Here is a 15,682-nt window from a genome sequence, read left to right on the forward strand (position 1 = left end):
TAAAAAAGGAATATCATTTCATCAATAATTTTTGGCTTTTTGTCAAATCATAAAGACTCGTTAGATTCAGGAGTTGTTTGAAATGACTTAAATAAGTGTATTTTTTGTCTTTTTATAAAAAGATGTGCAGAAAAGTAAGATGTGATGTGATGGAAAATAGATTAAAAAAATAGATTATTTTTTAGTTACCAAACTTTACCTGAATTTACATTTACATACCTTTCTCATTCTCAGTCAAAAATAAAAAAAATTACCAAAATGCAATATAAAAAATTAAAAAAAAAAAATCGAATTTCACCTTAAGCCTCAAAAAAGGTTGAGTCGTCTCTGTAGAAAGTGATAAATAAATCCACGTATATGTTTTATTTGATTTGATTAAAATTTAATATAATTATCTAACCACTATTTCATTGGTTTGTTTTGGGAAGTTAGTTAAATACTTGTTTGTTTGTTTTTTTTTGACTTTTTTTTTAAAAAATATGTAAAAAAAAATAGAGATTTTTTTTTTTTGAATAGCCAAAAAAAAAAAATTAGAAATATGATGTTAATATTTTACCCGCTCGCCAAAACAAACCATTATTAAGCTCATTTAAAACCAATTTTTAAGTAAGTTTTTTTAATCATGTTTGGAGTTTAATTTTTTTGCTCTCTATTGAGTTTTATCCATTTGCATCCCCAAAATTTTCTTTTGGAATAAATATAAACATAAAAAAAAAAAAAAAAAAAGGAAACATGGTCCCATAAAAAATTTGTATGTAGGGTGAGAAAGAGAGAGGGAGAACACCACCAACGATATTGCATTTTGGGCATTTTCCTATAAAAAATTATGACGAATTGTATTAATTGTCTTTATAGTTTAAGTATTATGTCATTTTAATTTTTGACTTTGTAATAGTGACATATTTCATTCTGAATTTTAAATCTTATTCCAAATAAGGATAATTGAAGATATAACTATTCAATTTCAAAAGCAAAGTAGTCAATTTGATAAAATATAAACTAATTTGACAAAAATAAATATCAAAAAAATATTTTGATTTTTTAAAAATTATTTCCATCCACTAAAGATAAAATTATGTAAAATTGATAAATCTTTTAGAAATTTATTTATTTATTTTTTACCAAATTAATTTTTATTATATGTTTTGATGATGATCATGTAATGGATGATTGTTTTTATTTTTATTAAATTAGTTTATATTTTTTCAAAATTCAAATATAGCAACAACTTTGACATCATTATTAAACCAATCTATTAAATCAAAAAATCTAAAACTAAAAACATTTAATGTATTAAATATATCGATTACACATTAAAAGTCTAACAACTACCCATTAAATGATCATCATCCAAACACAATAAAAATTAATTTGGAAAAAAAATAAATTTCTAAAATATTTATCAATTTTACATAATTTTATCTTTAGTAGGTAGAAATAATTTTAAAAATTTTAAAAATATTTTTTTGACATTTATTTTTGTCAAATTAATTTATATTTTATCAAATTGATGGCTTTACCTTTGAAATTAAGCAATAATATCTTTAATTATCCTTATTTGGAATAAGATTCAAAATTTAAAATCCAATGTGTTATAATTAAAAAATCAAATAATAAGGGATGTTTTGAAAAGATAGTTAAAAATTTCTATTTGACTTTTTTTGTAAAAGAGAGAAGTGAGTTAAAAATTAGGAAGTGACTTTTAACTCATTTCTCAAAATAGATCTAAAGTGATACAAATTCTCAAATTATAGAGATGGTTAGTATAATTCACTAAAAAAAAATTATACTCCCTATTTATTTGTTGAAAAATGATCCGGACCTCATTTTCTCCCACCCGCTTTGACCCCCTCTCTTTCTGATTAGTCAATTTTTCTTTTTTCTTTTTCTTTTTTTTCTTTTTCCTCCAATCACCACCCGCCACATGTGTGTGGGGTTGTGAGGGTGGTGATTGGAGGGAGTCTCAGGCCTAATTTGAGAACCCTCATTTTTAGTCAAAAAGTCGAAAAATTACTAAATTAACCAAAAAATCTACAATCCATATCAAAAAGTCAAAAATTCTCTTTTCTTTCTACTTTTTGCACATCTTTTCGTAAAAAGTTAAAAAATTATCCTAAACATACTAATTTTTTTAATTTATATTTTAATCAAATAATTAAAAAATTACTAAATTAACCTATTCCCGCGCGAGACCCCAATCACATCCCTTATTTGTTGGTCCAATAATATTCATGTCCGATCAACACTGTAAGGTCTTCATCCTCTTTTTGGAATGGTTCATCCTGTATTTCTCACTAAAGCGAGTTGGAAGATGACATTAGTCAACTAAAATTACCAAACCTAGCACTATTATTATTATTTGTCCCACTCATCAATTTTTTTTTTTTAATTTTTATAACTGATTATTCTAGTTAACTTATGTGCATCTCAACTAATTCTTGAATCCTGAAATTAATAATCATGTAAATCTCTAATAATTTTTAAGGTGACTCAAAATTAAAATCTTAAATTTTATTCTCAATCATTTACCGCTTAACCGATATCTTGTATTGCCCCTACTCATCAATGCATTGCACCACTTCTTTCAAATAATTTTCTTATCAATAAATTTATAACTACATAAATCATATAAAATATATATCGAACAATTTGAGTAAAATTACTTTTTACAATAGTTTTCTGTGTGAGTAATTTTCTGACCACACTACCCGCCTAGTAATCAGCTGGAGAGCACCGGCAGAATAGATGGCTTCAACAAACCTGTAACAAAAAGAAAAGGCTCCGGCGGTGGCTCCTCCACCCGGGGACACTCCGACGATCAAGTCAGCATATCTCTCAAAGATAATCAAGTGCTAAATTCACAAGCTTGAGTATAAAACTGCGTACCTTAGACCCACGGGGGTGCCTCTCTTTTATAATTTACTTAATCCTAGTCCCACTAGACGCCTCACTTCTATGGACTCCAATTCAATACTGACTTTGGACTCTTCAAGAGATAAATATAAACTCCTTAAGAGCTTTATCCTTATCTTGGCTAAGTCTTCTCTTTACTCTAGGACCCTTGTCCCTTATCCGCTTATCTCGGATTCCGATATCTTCAAAGATAACCTCGGCCTCGCCAAGATAACCTCAGCATAACTACCACGACACGTGGCACCTCGGCTGACACGTCGGCGTCACCATGCCACGTGTTGGTACTCAGAAAATATATCCCCACAACTGCCCCCTAGGTTCTATTACCTCGGTATCCTGAGGTGATGAAACCTATATCAATATTTCTTTCTGCATATTGGCTCAAAAACTGTTTAGCCGAGATCATTTATAGGCCGACATGCCTTCATCAAGGAACAAGAACTCAAACGAACTCCCCCACGCGCATGAGCTATCATGCACCTCTTCTTAACCGTTCCCCTTATGTGTTCTATCTTCATTGGCCCATGTCTGTGACGCGCTTGTAAGCCGTCTTTCATCCGTCTGCGCCGTCTGACGCACGCGTTCTTCTAGGCGCAATAAATGCCGTGTTTTGCCGCCGCTTCAAGTTTTTTTTTTTTTAATAAAACTTTTCTTTCCCTCCTTACTTCTTTACTTTTGCACTTGATTTTCTGGCTTTCTCTCTCTCTTAAACTTTCTCAAATCCGCCATTACTCTAGCTTCAAGCTCTGCAACTGTCTTCATTCTTCCATTTCAGCGAGGGTTTCGCCGTTCCGTTGTGTCTGTAACTGTTGCCTTATCTCGGCTACTTTCATTCCGGCTTCATTTGTTCTGGTAAGCCTCTGTTCCTCTCACTCCCAATTTCTTCTATGTGTTTTTGTTTACTTACTGTCATTATTGCTCTGTTCAAACCTTTGATTTGCTGAACTATTGATCTGGATGCATCTATTCCATGATTTCACTCATATTTTGAACACTTGCACTGTTTCAACACTTTTCTTGCCACTGTTCTTGACCTTTTACTTCTGTATTTCTTTCGCTTCTGAGAACCATACCTCTGTTCTTTGATTCTGAAACGTCGTTCTTTGTTTCTTGTTTTCCAGATTTCTGTCTTTAATTTTTGCTTTCAATCTTTGCCTTCATAGATTTAGGTTTGGGTTTTGTCCATAGAACCTTCAATTTTTAGGAAAAACTGAAACAATCCTTACTAGTATATACCTAGGGTTTCGTCGAGGTCCCGATAACCCCTTAAGAGCACCTTCTTTCTGAAACCTAGCATTCTGTCTTTAGGCCGACGTTATGGGTATGTGGAGACATAGGGTTAATAACCCGACCAAACTTGAGTATTTTAGGCAGGAGTTCTCCGTCCCTGCCGATGTCCACTTGAGACTGGCTGGGGATGATGACTCCATCATGCCTACCGAAAACACCATGCCTCTCCCTATTGTAGCCTTTACTGAGTGTGGACTTCGACTTCCACTTAACATTCTTTTTCGCGAGATTTTGCATTATTATAAGTTGAACCCTATGCAACTTGCTATAAACTCTTATCGAGTGATTTTTGGTATCATCGTCTTAGCCAGACAAGAAAACGTTACAATCACCCTAGCCGACATACAGTATTGTTACACCATATGCCCCCTTAGCATGAAAGAAAAAGGTTACGTCTACTACCTCAAGCCGAGGTCCACTGAATTCAAAATCGTAGCCGACCTCCCAGACTCCAACAAGGGGGCTGGAGATGACTACTTCATTGTCTCTAGAAATTGGGAATTTGCCCCAGACGAAGATGTCCATCTCTACCCTCTTCCTCAAACGGTTAAAGAGGGCAAGGGTAAGAGCCCAGTGTTATTTACTTAGTTGTTTCTTTTCAAGTCTTTAATATTTTATCTGTTTCTAATGTCTGTTTCTTCTTGCAGACGTTCGCAAGCCAGCGAAAGACTTTCGCCAATCTTACGTTCCTAGCAAGGACCTGAAAAAGCTCCTAGACTTGCCTGTCCACAAAAGGAAAGCACCTCTTCTTTTAAACTTTATTCCTACGTACAAATCCACTCTGCCCGACGTCCCGAAGAAGAAGAAGAAGAAGAGTCTTTCTCCACCTTCTGCCACAACTCTTTCCACTGCTTCTACATCACGAGCAGACCAAGGATCCACTTCTGACCCAGCTGATCTGCCATCTACTTCAGCCCCATACTTAATCCCAATACCAAAAAGAAAACGTCGGCGACGACTTGTCAAGACTGCTGAGATGGGTCGCCCGAAGCCTGTTGTTGTTGATCTCTTAGCCGACCTACCTGCCGATGTTGATGCTGTTCCAGCTCAATCCATGCCCCCACCAAAGCCAAAAAGAGTAAAAAAGGCTCAGCCCAAGGCTAAAGCCACTGTAGTTGAGACTGAAGATACTCTACCAATTTCACAATTGGCTGGGAGTAAGAAGACTTCTTCTGCTCCTGCAAAAAGGTCTGCTGAAACCCAACCCTCTCAGTCCATACAATCAAAGAAGCCGAGGTCATCGTCTGCGACGACTTCGGGTTCCAGAATACCAAAAGTCCCCTGGACACCTGAGATTACTCTAGAAGATAAGTCTGTCCTTGCCAGGGACAACGCCGATGATATAAGCGTCGGCGTGGCACTCAGTACTGCTCTACTCCTCCCAGGCGATCTTGAGCGGAATGCCAAGATGAGTGAGTATAAGAACTACGCCTTAATGCTCCATCACTCCGTTCAAGTAAGTGTTCCTGCTTTTTGACTTTCTTTCTGTTTCATACCTAAAATATTTTCTAACACTTCTGTTTTCTCTCAGGCCATCCAGCATGCTCACTCGTTTTCAGTACGATCTTTTAAAAACCGGGAAAGGATGACCGAGATGAAGAAAGAGTTTTCTGCCTTGCAGAAGACCAACAAAGGTCTTCAACTAAAAATGAAAAAGCTGGAAGACCAGGCCGAGGCTGCAACTAAGGCCCAACAGATAGCCGAGGAAAAAGCTAAATCAGCCGAGGCCATAAGGAAGGTCGCCGAAGCAGAGAAGATAGAGGCCGAGGACAGAAAGGCCCAAGCCGAAAAGGAACTGCAGGAGGCCCTGGCCACCAAGGATGTTGAAATTAAGGAGGCCGACGAAAAGGCATACGCCCAGGGTATGGCTGACGTCACTGAAGAATACAAACTTCAGGTCAGGCAGGCATGCAACAGGGGCTTCTCCCTTGGTTGGATGTCCCTGATAAAAAAACTTGATCTTCCTGTCAATTCACCCTTCCGCAATACCGATGCTATCCCTCTTCCCTTCCCATCACCTCTACCTCCAAGTCAACCTGAGGATGCTTCTGAATCTGAGGATGAAGATGGAGGTGAGAACGAGGATGAGGCTGAAGTTTTGGTAAGGAAATCCAGGGAGGCTATTGGGGCTAAGTCTCTTTCTCTGAATGAGCAGGTCTTGGACCTGACTCAAGATGAAGATGGTGATGCAGTTGCCAAGGAAGCTACCCCGGAGCAGGGTTCGTCCGACGTTCCTCAGGTCAACAAGAGTATTGACGAAACCCTTGCCGAGATTGATGCCGAAATTGCTGCAGATAAGGAAGCCGAGGTATCTCTTCAGGAGACTTTTGAGGTTCAGATCCAGCCAGATGCTGATGTTGAAAAGTCTTAACTTTCATGTCTTTTCTTTTGCACCCTTGTACTTTGTTTTGTTTTCTAGACAATATAAGCTTCCTCTCATGGCCGATGTGCCTTTCTTTGTTACTTCGAAACAATTTACTTCTGGTAGGCCGTAGTGCCTTCTTTTGTATACAACTGCAACTGTTTTTCTATGGATGCTTCAATCTTTCAATTTCTCTTGATTTGCTTCTGCGTGGTTCTATACTTAGAATATTTTGTATGCCTTTCATATCTTGCCACCTTTGTGCAATCTTCTCGGGGTCACATATCTCGGGTATAATAACTACAAGCTTTACTTCGGCAAGATACTGACCTGCAAACTTTTCATAAATTTCAACAAGTGTAAAATATATACTATTCAATGTCAACTTCGCGAATGTTTCTCAATGTTTCAATCAAGTGTTTAGACAGTGATCTTAGTCTAAACTACTTGCAAATTTCAACAAGTGTTATCACATACTGTAAGCTTTTCTCAAGTTATAACAAGTGTTTAAGCAATGATCTACTTGTAAATTGCTACAAATTTTAACAAGTATTTAAACAATATACTTAGCTTTTTAATCAACCTGTAAATCGTTGCAAATTTCAACATATGATCACATGTCGGCTTAACATTATCTTGTAAATTGTTATAAATTTCAACAAGTGTTAAGCATCTTCTTTGGTTCAGACCAACCTGTAGATTGCTACAAGTGTGCAAACAATAACCTCGGCTTCACTTCGACTTGTAAATTGCTACAAATTTCAACAAGTGAAGAGAAACAGTAATCTCGGCTTAACTTCAACTTGTAAATTGCTACAAATTTCAACGAGTGAAGATAAGGAACCAGCTTAACTTCAACTTGTAAATTGCTACAAATTTCAACAAGTGAAGGTAAGGAATAATCTCGGCTTATCTCCAACTTGTAAATTGCTACAAATTTCAACAAGTGAAGATAAGGAACCAACTTAACTTCAACTTGTAAATTGCTACAAATTTCAACAAGTGAAGGTAAGGAATAATCTCGGCTTATCTCCAACTTGTAAATTGCTACAAATTTCAACAAGTGAAGATAAGGAACCAGCTTAACTTCAACTTGTAAATTGCTACAAATTTCAACAAGTGAAGGTAAGGAATAATCTCGGTTTATCTCCAACTTGTAAATTGCTACAAATTTCAACAAGTGAAGATAAGGAACCAGCTTAACTTCAACTTGTAGATTGCTACAAATTTCAACAAGTGAAGGTAAGGAATAATCTCGGCTTATCTCCAACTTGTAAATTGCTACAAATTTCAACAAGTGAAGATAAGGAACCAGCTTAACTTCAACTTGTAAATTGCTACAAATTTCAACAAGTGAAGATAAGGAATCAGCTTAACTCTAACTTGTAAATTGCTACAAATTTCAACAAGTGAATTAAGTGTCTCTGTCTTCTCTTTGCCCCCAATGTAAACCTGAGTTCTACTTGGGTTCTCATTATTCATGTCTCCAATAACACCAATATGTAACTTTATCAAATATATGTGTTTTAAGAAAAGGGAAAAGATTTTATTGATGACATCGGCCAAAAATACTGCACATCTAATGATAGAAGAATTTCAAATTACAAGTGTTCCAAGGTCTTGGCAGTGCTTTGCCCTCGTTATCTTCAAGCCGATAAGCTCCATTGCCTAATACTGAAGTAATTCTGTAGGGTCCTTCCCAGTTTGGGCCAAGCTTGCCCTCTCTGGGATCTTTCTTGTTGCCGACGACTTTTCTCAAGACTAGGTCACCGACTTGAAAATCTCTTGGATTGACCTTCTTGTTGTAAGCTCTAGAAAGCTGTTGCTGGTATACTGCGAGCTGAATTGCAGCTTTCTCTCTTTGTTCTTCCAAAAGATCCAGATCTCGGGCTAAGAGTATGTCATTGGTGCTATTCTCTACTCCCTGGGTTCTGATCCCTAGGATGCCGATCTCCAATGGGATGACTGCTTCTGTGCCATAAACCATGGCAAAGGGGGATTCCCCTGTTGATCTTCTCGGCGTAGTCCGATATGCCCAAAGTACATTGGGCAACTCGTCTACCCACTTTCCTTTTGCTGCCTGCAGCCTCTTCTTTATTCCATCCAAAATTACTTTGTTGGATGCTTCTGTTTGCCCATTGCTTTGGGGAAAACTTGGTGTTGAAAAGTAATTCTTGATCTTGAATTTCGCACAAAAGTTCTTGATGAGTTTGCTGTCAAACTGTGTTCCGTTGTCGGCAACTATTGCTCTGGGAATCCCAAATTTGGTGATGATGTTTCTCCATATAAAGTTCTTGACGTCCATATCTCGAATTTTGGCAAGAGATTATGCCTCTATCCACTTCGTAAAGTAATCTGTTGCTACCAGCAAGTATTTTCTCTGCCCAGTTGCCTGGGGAAGTTGCCCAACAAGATCCATGCCCCATTGGGCAAACGGCCAATGGCTGGATACTGGGTTCAGGTCAGCAGCTGGCTGATGTATCAAAGGTGCAAACCTTTGGCATTGTTCACACTTCTTTACATAGGCTTCAGCATCCTTTTGCATGTAGGGCCACCAATACCCCTGGGTAATGGCCCTGTGGGCTAATGATCTGGCCCCAGCGTGGCTTCCACAAATCCCTTCATGAATCTCGTATAGAAAATCTTCAACCTGCAAAGGGTGTATGCACCTTAAAAGGGGTCCAGTGAAGGACCTTCTGTAAAGATGGCCCTCTGTTGTCAGACTGAATCTGGTCGACTTCAATCTGATTTTATGTGCTTCCTTATGGTCTTCTGGCAGTTTTCCCTCTTTTAGGAATGCAACGATTACATCCATCCAGCTTGGTCCCAAGTCCACGCACATTGCTTCCTGTTCTGTGCTCTGTGGTTCTATGCTCGGGCCCGACATATAGTCGATCATAATTGTCCTTGTTTTTCCAGTCTGTATTGAACTTGCCAGGTTAGCCAACGCGTCGGCGTGGGTGTTGTCATCTCGGCTAACTTGGAGTAGTCGGCAGTTCTGAAATAGGGCTGCCAATCTGATGACCTCTTTTGCATATGCCGACATCCTTTCGTCCCTGGCTGCAAATTCTCCTGGTGACTGGTTAACAATAAGTTGTGAATCACAAAAAACTATTACCTCATCTGCTTCTGCTGCTGCTGCCAGTTTTAGCCCTGCAATTAATGCTTCGTATTCCGCTTCATTGTTTGAGGCCTTGAACCCCAAACGGATGGACTGTTTTGGAGATATCAGCAGTACTCCTACCCCCGCTCCTTGTCGGTTCGAACTTCTATCGACGAACAGTCTGAATGAATCGCCGATGTAGATGCTATAGGGTCTGAGTTTTTCCTCCCTTTGTTCTTTTGCCCTAGGTTGGGATTCTCCTTGCTTGCTGGGACAATGTTCATCCTGGCTCAATAGAGCCCGATGTTCGATGGTTTCGGGCGTGAATTCTGCCACGAAGTCGGCCAAAACTTGGCCTTTAATTGCTGTTCTCGGCCTGAATTCCAAGTCATACTGACCCAGGGCTACTGCCCATCTTGCTATCCGTCCTGTTAAGTCTCCTTGTTGCAACAAGGAATTCAGTGAGTGCTCTGTTAGGACCACAATCTTGTGTGGCTGAAAGTAATGGTTCAACTTCTTTGAAGCTATTACTAAGGCTAGCATTAATTTCTCCAGTGGTAGATACCTTGTTTCTGCATCGGCCAAGGTTTTACTTACATAATAAACAATATTTTGCTCCCCTTTTTCTTCTCGGATTAGTACTGCACTGACTGCGTGTTCTGAAACTGCCAAGTACAAAAATAGTTCTTCCCCTGGTTCTGGGTTGGAAAGAACCAAAGTTGTGGTCAAGTACTTCTTCAGGTCGGTTAAAGCGGCTTCACATTCTTCTGTCCACAGAAAGTCTGTGGCTTTTTTCACCAAGTTGAAGAAGGGTCTGCACTTATCTGAGCTTCTGCTGATAAATTTGTTTAGGGCTGCGGCCCTTCCAGTAAGCATCTGAACTTGTTTTGCCGACGTCGGGCTCTTCAGCTCTAGGATGGCTTTGATTTGGTCTGGGCTGGCTTCAATGCCTTTTCTTGTTACCAGATACCCTAAAAACTTACCTGATCCAACTCCAAACGCGCACTTTGATGCGTTGAGTCGGAGCCGGTATGCTTTGAGTATATCAAAGACCTCTTTTAGGTCGGCAAGATGACCCTTAGATTCCTTGGTCTTCACAACCATGTCATTGATGTAGACTTCTACCGTTTTGCCAATCAGGTACTTGAACATCTTTGTTACTAACCTTTGGTAAGTTGCTCCTGCGTTTTTCAACCCAAAAGGCATTACCTTGTAACAGTACAGGCCTTTAGGGGTGATGAACGCGGTCTTCTCTTCGTCTGGAAGGTACATGGCAATCTGGTGGTACCCCCTGTATGCATCCAGAAAACTCATCATTTCATGCCCTGAAGTAGCATCTACTAGCTGGTCAATCTTAGGCGGAAGAAAGCTGTCTTTTGGGCAGGCTTTGTTGAGACTGGTAAAGTCTACACAAACCCTCCATTTGCCGTTCTTCTTCTTCACCACTACTGTGTTGGACAGCCATGTCGGGTAGTGAACTTCTCGGATGGCCCTGGCCTCCAGAAGTCTGTCTACCTCTTCTTCTACTGCTTCCACGTGCATCAACGTCGATCTTCTAGCTCGTTGAATTACAGGTTTTGCCGACCTGTCGACATTCAGTCTGTGGCAAGTGACCTCGGGGTCAATGCCAGGCATTTCGTAGGGTGTCCAGGCGAACACCTCAATGTTGGTTCTTAGAAATGTTTTTAACTCTTTCTCCTCTTCTTCGGCTAGGCCTGAGCTGAGAAGAAAGAACCGTTCTTCTTCCCCATCCTGGACGAGGATTTTCTTTAGCGTCTCTTCGCTCTTCTCGGCTGGTTCTTTGCCGACGTCTTCTAGGACTTCTACGTCCTCATCTTGAATTTCTGCCTTCTCTGGTTCTCGTATGCTGCAGGTGGATTTCATTGCTGCCATGGAGCAATTCTTTGCCTGCAGTTGATCTCCTCTGACTTCTTCAATCCCCTGTTCTGTTGGAAACCGTAGCAGTTGATGCAACGTTGAGGGAACTGCCCCCATTGCATGCAACCATGGCCTTCCCAGGATGATATTGTACGGCGAGGGTGTATCAATCACAATGAATTCCGTCTTGATTTTCTTCGTACCGGCTTAAACTTCCAAGCTTGTTGCGCCAAGTGGCCACGTCGGCGTTCCGTTGAAGTCGACCATCGGGCCATTCGATTGCTCCATGTCGTTTGGGTGAAGGCCAAACTCCTTGTAACATCTAACATACATGATGTCACAAGAGCTGCCTTGATCTATCAGGATGCGTTTCACTTGGCATTCCCCAACCTGGAGGGATACTACAAAGGCATCATTATGCAGATGTTGGACCAACTCCAGGTCGGCTTCAGTAAAGGCTATCACCGGCCATTGGCACTCTTCTGGCCGATGTCTTTTTTCCCCAACTTGGTAGACATGCTGTAAATGCCTTACCCTCTGGGTCTCTCCTTTGACTTCGTTCTCGTTGACCCTTGAATGGATCACATTAACCACCCGTGGTCCTCCTGCCTGTGGTTGCTGTGCTGGAGGTGGTGGAGCTGTTGGTGCTTGAGGCAATCTTGCATGTTCTTCCCTTGTCCTGGCTTCATCAACCAGGTCCCTCAGAAGGCCTTGTCTTACCAGGTCTTTTAAGTGTGCTTTTAAGGCTCTGCAACCCTGAGTTGGGTGTCCTTCTTCATTGTGGTAAGCACAGCGCCTACCAACGTTTCTTCCCATAAATTCCCCTGGTGCTCTTGCTGGTGCCCTGAAATAGGGTTGGTTTCGTATTTGATCAAGGACTTTATGGATTGGGATTCGGAACACCGTTGTCACTGCCTGTTTACCTCTCAATTCAGTTTCTTGTTTGGTCGGCCCGTTGTTACCTCGGCCTCGCTTCGGCGAGTCGTTTCCCTTCTCCTACTTTATCTCTTTGTTTCCCGACGTATCCTCTTCGGCTCTGGCGTACTTCTTGATTCTCGCCATGAGTTCTTCCATGCTTTTTGGCAATGTTTTTGCCAAAGATTTCCGTAGTGGGCAGTCGTCTTTCAAGCCGTTCTTGAAGGACACGACCGCCACCTCTTGGTTGCAATCGGGTATTCGATTGAACACCTCGTAGTACCTTTTTGCATAGGCCCTAAGGCCTTCGTCCTTGGCGATCTTTAAAGCCATCAGTGCGTCGACCCTTAAAGGTTGTAGTTTATTTGTTACAAACCTGGCCACAAACATCTCGGCCAAGCCTTCCCAATTCTTCACGCTTCCCTTCGGTAGTTTATGGAACCAATCGGATGCGATCTCCCCGAAGGATGAGGGGAATACTTTGCAGAGCAACGGCTCGTTCCCACTATATAATGCCATTGAATTCAGGTATAGTCCGACATGAAAGTTGGGATCTGACTTACTATCATAAATTTAGAACCTCAGCATACTGAATCTCTTTGGTGCTTCAAATTTGTCCAGTTCCACCGAGAATGGTGTTCTCGGCTTAACTGGGGAAGTAACTTCGGCTTCAACATTCTGCTGCCTCCTTTTGAGGTAATCCCTCAAGTCTTCTTTACTCCTACCTGGAGTCTGGCTGTCCCTGGACTTCAATCTTTTTGGCACACTACTTTAGGCCTCGTGGTGGGCCCGTTTCGATCTTTCTCCATGGGTTGTGTCAAAGCAGAGTGCTTGCCCTTGAACATGCCGATGTTTTTTGGGCCCTGGGTCCTTCATGTGATGTGTCCTTCAGGACTCTTCTTGCCTTGGCTCCTCTCATTCGATTTCGCTAGAAGGTCGGTGAGAGTGCCTTCCACTCCTGGTGTGCTGAGGGGCTTCGGAGATTGCTTTCCTTCCTCCCTTCTGGGTATTAATTGCTGGCATCGGCATATCTTGCAGCGGGTATGGTGGCTGCATAACATTGTTCTGCATCATGAAGTTGACGACCGACTAAAGGTCTACTAGCTTGTTTGCCAAGTCTTTTACTTCCTCATCCCTTCGTAGGCACCTATCCCTCCAAACCTGAAGGTTATCTTCGTTATAGTACTTGCTTTGGTCTGTCCTATTTGAAGCGTCGTTCTCTTGGCCGACGTCTTTCTCTCCGTGGCCCTGGCCATGAGTTTCTATGTTGTGGTTGTCTCCTTCAACGTCAAGATTAATTGGTCTGCCACTCCCAATAGGAGTGTCGCCCCCAATGTTTTCCCTCTGTCCGTCGTTGGCCATCTATTCTTCTAAGTTTCCACAGATGGCGCCAAATTGTGTAGGTAATTTTCTGACCACACTGCCCGCCTAGTAATCAGCTGGAGAGCACCGGCAGAATAGATGGCTTTAACAAACCTGTAACAGAAAAAAAAGGCTCCGGCGGTGGCTCTTCCACCCGGAGGCACTCCGACGATCAAGTTAGTATATCTCTCAAAGATAATCAAGTGCTAAACTCACAAGCTTGAGTATAAAACTGCGTACCTTAGACCCACGGGGTGCCTCTCTTTTATAATTTACTTAATCCTAGTTCCACTAGAAGCCTCACTTCTATGGACTCCAATTCAATACTGACTTTGGACTCTTCAAGAGATAAATATAAACTCCTTAAGAGCTTTATCCTTATCTTGACTAAGTCTCCTCTTTACTTTAGGACTCTTGTCCCTTATCCGCTTATCTCGGATTCCAATATCTTCGGAGATAACCTCGGCCTCGCCGAGATAACCTCGGCCTCGCCAAGATAACCTCGGCATAACTACCACGACACGTGGCACCTCGGCTGATACGTCGGCGTCACCATGCCACGTGTTGGTACTAAGAAAATATATCTCCACACATAATCAGTATTATTTATGCGATAGATATTTATTATTTTCGTAATATGAGTAAGGGATTTGTTTATCTCTGATTCCAATTTTAGATTGAAGAGTTCAAAGATCATGCAAAGTTATATAAAAACATTCAAGAACTCCTGAAATTAATGATAATTTTAATAAAATAAAAATAATTATAATAAAGTAAATATTTTTTGAAAGGTTACTCTAAATTGAATACAAACTAAAAGTAAAGCTTGAAAGATTTAAAACAAATTATATATTCTGTATTGATAGACCTAAGTATTTTTGTTTCTTAGATTAGCAACTCTTCTTCTATTTGAAGGTTTTTTATTTTTTATTTATATATATATATATATATTGGTTAGGTGTATATAGTAATGGCCATTTTCAACGCCAGCTCAAATTGAATTGAAACGTATGGGGAGTTATATGGTGATTTTAGAACATGCTGTGGACATAAATCCACTCACTGAAATTATTTAAGTTAATTTTTAATTTAAAATTTTATAAAATATGTTTGCAGTTTTTTATAATCTATATATTAAAAACTGATCATATTTAGTTAATAATTTCCACGTAATTTTTTTTTTTATGATGCAAATATTTAAGATATTCTCTAGTGTTATGATTAAGGTGCAAAAAACAATATTTATTTACGAGTTTCAAAGAAATTAAAAAAAACTACAAAATATAGCTTAGATTTTTTTACTCAAAAAGTAAACTATTATATAAAATTGTAACTAAATACCATTAATCAATTTTATTTAATCAAATAAATTAAATAAATTGACTCCTAAATACTTTCAAATGAGACCAAAATGTAAAACAAAATACTAGAAATATGAACATTTTATTCAGAACGACAAATACAAATACTTTAGGTCTTATCCCATTCTATAAATTATTTTTATATTATTACTTTTTTGCAAATTATTGCTCAAAGCTCAATAATAGAATATTTCCTGTGTTTGGCAAGTGGGTTTGCAGGCTTTTTTGGCTATATTAGGCACAAAAAATAAAATAGGCTATTTTAGCCATAACAAACAAAACATCACATCCAACATATAATCATTACATTCTTCTCTCACAAAAAAACTCAAAAAAACAAAAAAACCAAAAACGTTTCCCAAACCAAGTTTTAAGCCCAGGCTAAAATAGCCAAAAAAGTCAAAAAGTCAAAAAGCCAACCCACTTTCCAAACGGAGGCTTATTTTGAGAAGTAAGTTGAAAGTTAATTTTTTTTAAAAAAAATATACAAAAAAAAAT

The sequence above is a fragment of the Camellia sinensis genome, chromosome 14 (assembly GCF_055761805.1).
Source record: "Camellia sinensis isolate YWXY chromosome 14, ASM5576180v1, whole genome shotgun sequence".
NCBI lineage: Eukaryota > Viridiplantae > Streptophyta > Magnoliopsida > Ericales > Theaceae > Camellia > Camellia sinensis.